The sequence below is a fragment of the Hyla sarda genome, chromosome 1, assembly GCF_029499605.1.
Source record: "Hyla sarda isolate aHylSar1 chromosome 1, aHylSar1.hap1, whole genome shotgun sequence".
Classification (NCBI taxonomy): Eukaryota; Metazoa; Chordata; class Amphibia; order Anura; family Hylidae; genus Hyla; species Hyla sarda.
The window spans coordinates 362,330,707-362,337,030 of record NC_079189.1 but is presented as its reverse complement, the minus strand read 5'-3'; the positions used below and the strand labels follow the sequence as shown (position 1 = coordinate 362,337,030).

General features: G+C 41.5%; 1 non-coding gene across 1 annotated transcript; it reads right to left on the bottom strand.

Annotated features, from left to right (window-relative positions):
* Nucleotides 1-552: 552 nt before the first annotated feature.
* On the bottom strand, nt 553-642 carry TRNAY-GUA (transfer RNA tyrosine (anticodon GUA)). Its single transcript is given in 2 exon segments — nt 553-588; nt 606-642. It is a non-coding gene; the product is annotated as a tRNA-Tyr (tRNA).
* Nucleotides 643-6,324: the final 5,682 nt, after the last annotated feature.

Genomic DNA, 6,324 nt, shown 5'->3' with positions numbered 1-6,324 from the left:
CCATTGGCAACACTGACTACTCCATTCGCTCCTGTGCTGTGGCTTATTGTAACTACATTCCGTAGATCATCACAATATTAGGACAGCAGATAATAAGGGAGATAACCCTTCTAAATCCCATAAACAGTACTAAAGGAATAGAAGACCTGAGAGCACAAGGGACAACACTAAATAACATTACACTACCAAGTCCTTATCTGTACTATGGGGACCCCTGCAGGCCGTATGAGGAAACCACCACTCATAAACAGATTAATCCCTCAGTCTGTTCCCTAAATGTAGTGATTTTTCAAAGCTTATAGACCAGTGTTTTTCAACCAGGGTGCCTACAGCTGTTGCAAAACTACAACTCCCAGCATGCCCGGACAGCCAAAGGCTGTCCGGGCATACTGAGAGTTGTAGTTGTGCAACAGCTGCAAGCACTCTGGTGGAAAACACTGATATGCTATTTATTTAAAAAAAAAAATAATAATAATAATAATAAAAAAAAAACGTGAAATTACAGTGTGCTGGTCATTATGTTATCAGGAAGAGAAAAAAAAAAAAAACATGTCCTTCGGACCGGAATCGAACCAGTGACCTAAGGATGACAGCCTGCATTGCCTCTACAGTCCTCCGCTCTACCATCTGAGCTACCGAAGGAACGCCTGCAGCCGCATGATCTGTCAGGGATATCAGGACACACGTCAGCCAGAAGTCTGCCTCTCTTGGTGAAGAGGAGGTGGGAGGGACTAATGTGCCATATATGGAAAGAGAAGCCGTCTGCTATGGAATGACTCCCATCTACATTCACTCCTACTTCACTTTACAGTGTATACAATACAGTTAAGGCTGTGTTCACACCTGCATTGCAGGGCTCCATCACAGTTTCTTAAGGGATAGATAGCATTGCATGCAGAGCTATTTTCCTGTCAAAAACACATGGTATCAGGGAAATCATAGGTCAGGATCAGGGAGGGAGTGTTCCCCTATTGGCTTCTCACGCCCTGATAGGCCTGACTGACAGATCTCTCCTTATATACAAATAGCAAGAAACCTGTCAATCCGGAAGAAGCTGGTGGGGTTCCCTTTAACCCCTTAAGGACCAGCGGTTTTTCAATTTTTGCACTTTTGTTTTTTCCTCCTTACCTTTAAAAAATCATAACCCGTTAAAATTTTGCACCTAAAAGTCCATATGAGTGCTTATTTTTTGTGCCAACAATTCTACTTTGTAATGACATCAGTCATTTTACCCAAAAATATACGGCAAAATGGGAAAAAAATCGTGAGACAAAATTGAAAAACAATAACATCATTTTGTAATTTTGGGGGCTTCCGTTTCTACGCAGTAAATTTTCGGTAAAAATTACACCTTATCTTTATTCTGTAGGTCCATACAATCAAAATGATACCTTTTTATTTTATAGGTTTGATTTTGTCGGACTTCTGAAAAAAATCATAACTACATGCAGGAAAATGTATACGTTTAAAGTTGTCCTTTCTGACCCCTATATCTTTTTTATTTTTCCGTTTACGGGCCTGTATGAGGACTCATTTTTTGCACCGTGACCTGAAGTTTTTATCGGTATCATTTTTATATTGATTGGACTTTTTGATCGCTTTTCATAAATTTTTTCATGATATAAAAAGTGACCAAAAATATGCTATCTTGGACTTTGGAATTTTTTTACGTGTACGCTATTGACCGTGCGGTTTAATTAAGGATATATTTTTATAATTCGGACATTTCCGCACGCGGCGATACCACATATGTTTTTATTTATTTTTATTTACACAGTTTGTTTTTTAAATGGGAAAAGGGGGGTGATTCAAACTTTTATTAGGGAAGGGGTTAAATTATCTTTATTCACTTTTTTTCCCACTTTTTTTTTGCAATGTTATAGCTCCCATAGGATGGAGGATAAGTTTTAGATGGGGGGAGTGCCAACCGCTGGGACCCCCGCCATCTCCTGTACGGGCCCCCGGCTCTCCCCGGGAACAGAGTGTGTCGACCCCCTCCATATATCTCTATGGGAGGGTTGGAGATAGCCGGATGGCTCTCCCACAGAGATATATGGAGGGGACGTGTTGGCCACCACTTAATGCGGGGGTCAACAAGCTCCGTTCCCAAGGAGAGACGGGGCCCTGTACAGGAGATCATAAGGCGGGGGGGGGGTTTAAGGCTCAGCGGCTAGACCCCCACGATCTAAAACTTATTCCCTATCCTGTGGATACTACTCCTTATTGACCAAGCCCTTTTTGGCCGTAAAAGGGAACCTATCATCAGTTTTATGGTGCCCAAACATCAGAGCAGCATCAAGGACAAGCTGGTGAGTTGTAGATGAGTTGTAGTTTTGCTAATGCTAGGGGAGATGTGAGCAGACAGCATACTGAGGGAGGGGCGGAGACCCGCACAGTGAGGCCACACCCCCTCTCATTGAGAGGAATTCAGACTAGTGAGCTAAATTAAAAGTGTAATAATAAATAAATAAAGGTGCTAGACACATAAAAATTAGATGTACATGGTCAGGATTAGGTACTGAGTGATATATTTAAAAAAGTTTTTTTTTGTTGGATCTGACAGGTACGCTTTGATATAAATATATATTTCGTAAATATATAAGTATATTTCTACATAATGTACCTACAAGCAGTAAGGCATTTTAATGAAATTCCAGGGGCCACCATATTACTAGATAGTACCTTAAAGCGTTGCTGTCAATTAAAAGAACTTTTGATGTGTCACTCAGACATGTTGGAGTAGTGTGCTTCACTCCCCGGCTCCTTGCTCAGTGTAGGAGATTTCTCCTGTAAAGTTGGCCTGCTTAGGCTGGGTTCACACTACGTTTTCTCCCATACGGGAGCGCATACGGCAGGGGGGAGCTAAAAGCTTGCGCTCCCGTATGTCACCGTATGCGCTCCCGTATGGGAGAAAACGTAGTGTGAACCCAGCCTTACCAAGCTGGGTAGTGAAGCGCATAGCCACATGCTTCACCCTGCAATAACTAACGATCGGAAGAGGGTCTCAGCACTGATCTTACTGACAGTAATACTTCAATAACAGTGTGGGGTGGTCTTTCCACCCCGCTTACATATGTGCGCAAATATTAACACACAGAACTCCATTAGTTACTGTTCCAAACTTTCAAACTTATGCATACAAAAGAATCAAATATTAGAGGCATATAGTCACCGCTTATAGCAAGTCTTCCATTCTCAGTCCAAACATAATACACATATCAGCTACAGAGACACTGTCAAGATAGATGGCGCCTGTACAGGTCAATGACATTTAGGGTCCCTCCCCTTTCTCAATGGGTACAATTGTAAATAATAAAGGGGCCTGGGATTACAGTTTACGAAAGATCATTGACGTGAATTGGGCTGAGCTGCAATACAAGGCACAGTTGCTATTGAACTACAAAGATTTGCCTGACAAACAAAAATTGGGGCAAGCCCCTTTAAACAGCTGATTGTGGAGAGTCAGACCCCCTCCAATCCTACAGAAAATACATTTTTAAAGATTTCCAAACCATTTGTTATATTGTCTTGCTTAAAAACCAAGTTTGTTAAGATACTTTTAGTACCATAGCGACATCTAGTGGCACAATGATAACACTGCTTTATATAGGGCTTACGTCTTTGGGCATATTTACGAAATATAATATTTGAGGGAGAATCTAAAACAAAACAATGTTTAAATAAAACAGTAATTGGAACAAGAGAAGCAAGTGAAATCCCTCAATTGGCTGTACATTGTCTGTTGGACAGTCTGACCACGCACAGTGAAGTGTTGGGCCTCTAGTGAAGTGGCAACCACAAGGGCACAACAAATATTCCTCCATTGCAAGATGCACCATTGAAGAACTATGGGATGTAGTGTGATGTATTTAGGCTCAGGATGTGAACCTGTGAAAATTCTCCAGCGGACTTTGGCTCAATATGGGCATACCACCATTCCTCCTTACAATCACATCCAATATATAATTATATATAACCCATGAATGTTATAACAAAAGACACTTAGGTTTGGAAACATTCTTTCTGCCCTTTCTGAATAGTGTTGCTTGCGAATATTCGCAATTCGAATTATAATCGCGAATATCGCATATTCACGAATTCGCGAATATAGCACTATATATTCGCAATTACGAATATTCGCTTTTTTTTTGTTCACAGTACACATCACAGTGATCACTGATCATCCCTGTCTGCTCCGCATATGCGCATATTCGCGAATATTGATCCCTCCCTTCTTTAATGGTATAGGGAACTAATGGACTAGTGCAGTGGTCTCCAACCTGCGGACCTCCAGATGTTGCAAAACTACAACTCCCAGCATGTCCGGGCATGCAGGGAGTTGTAGTTTTGCAACATCTGGAGGTCCGCAGGTTGGAGACCACTGCACTAGTGCATTAACTCTGTGATTTTTTGCCCATTGAAACCAATAGGCCCATTGTGGTTCTTGGGGGATCTCATGGTATGTAAAACTGTAAGATAAGCAGGAGGGTCTTGGCAGTACAGTGGATGGGAGACCGTGCGGGGTGGCTATGCGCAACTCAGAAGCTTTTCCTCTGGACAGGTTTTGATAAATCTCCCCCATAGGGGGAGATTTATCAAAACCTGTGCAAAGGAAAAGTTGTCCAGTTGCCCATAGCAACCAATCAGATCGCTTCTTTCATTTTGCAGAGGCCTTGTGAAAAATGAAAGAAGCGATCTGATTGGTTGCTATGGGCAACTCAGCAGCTTTTTCAGGAAAGTAAAGTTTAACCACAACACTGTAACACCCCAGCACTCCTCAAAGCACCACACAGTCTCCCATCAACTTTACTGCCAAGACCCTCCTGCTTATCTTACATTTTTACATACTGTGAGATCCCCATAGACCACATTGGGCCTATTGGTCTCAATGGGCAAAAAATCACTGAGTTAATGCACTAGCCCTTTAGTTATCTATACCATTAATCCCTTAAGGACCGGGGGTTTTTCCATTTTTGCATTTTCGTTTTTTGCTCCTTGCCTTTAAAAAATCATAACTCTTTCAATTTTGTACCTAAAAGTCCATATGATGGCTTATATTTTGCGCCACCAATTCTACTTTGTAATGACATCAGTCATTTTGCCCAAAAATCTACGGTGAAACGGAAAAAAAATCATTGTGAGACAAAATTGAAAGAAAATCGCCGTTTTGTAACTTTTGGGGGCTTCCGTTCCTACGTAGTACATTTTTCGGTAAAAATGACACCTTATCTTTATTCTGAAGGTCCATATGATTAAAATGATACCCTACTTATATAGGTTTGATTTTGTCGGACTTCTGGAAAAAATCATAACTACATGCAGGAAAATTAATACGTTTAAAATTGTCATCTTCTGACCCCTATAACTTTTTTATTTTTCCGTATATGGGGCAGTATGAGGGCTCATTTTTTGCACCGTGATCTGAAGTTTTTAACGGTACCATTTTTGCATTGATAGGACTTATTGATCGCTTTTTATTCATTTTTAAATTATATCCAAATTATATCCAAAAATGCACTATTTTGGACTTTGGAACTTTTTTTGCACGCACGCCATTGACCGAGCGGGTTAATTAATGATATATTTTTATAATTCGGACATTTCCGCACGCGGTGATACCATATATGTTTATTTTTATTTTTATTTACACTGTGTTATTTTTTTTTTATGGGAAAAGGGGGGTGATTCAAACTTTTAATAGGGAAGGAGTTAAATGATATTCATTCACTTTTTTTTTCCACTTTTTTTTGCAGTGTTATAGCTCCCATAGGGACCTATAACACTGCACACACTGATCTTCATCATTGATCACTGGTTTCTCATAGGAAACCAGTGATCAACGATTCTGCCGCTTGACTGCCCATGCCTGGATCTCAGGCACTGAGCAGTCATTAGGCGATCGGACAGCGAGGAGGCAGGTAGGGGCCCTCCCGCTGTCCTGTTCGCCGCGGCTATCCCGAACAGCCCACTGAGTTAACCGGCAGCTTTCACTTTCAGCTAAAGGGTTAATAGCGCGCGGCGCCGCGATCGGCGCTGCGCGCTATTAGCGGCGGTTCCCGGCTTCACTATGACGCCGGGCCCGCCGTGATATGATGCGGGGTTACCGTGTAACCCCGCGTTATATCAGGGGAGCAGGACCAAGGACGTACCAGTACGTCCTTGGTCCTTAAGAGGTTAAAGAAGGGAGGGCAGAATACTTGCAAAAATTTTCACATATGCCAATACATTTTCACACATGCGCATAAAAAAACTAATATAACGAATATGCGAATTTCGCGAATATATGACGAATATTCGTCCATATATTCACGAAATATCTCGAAT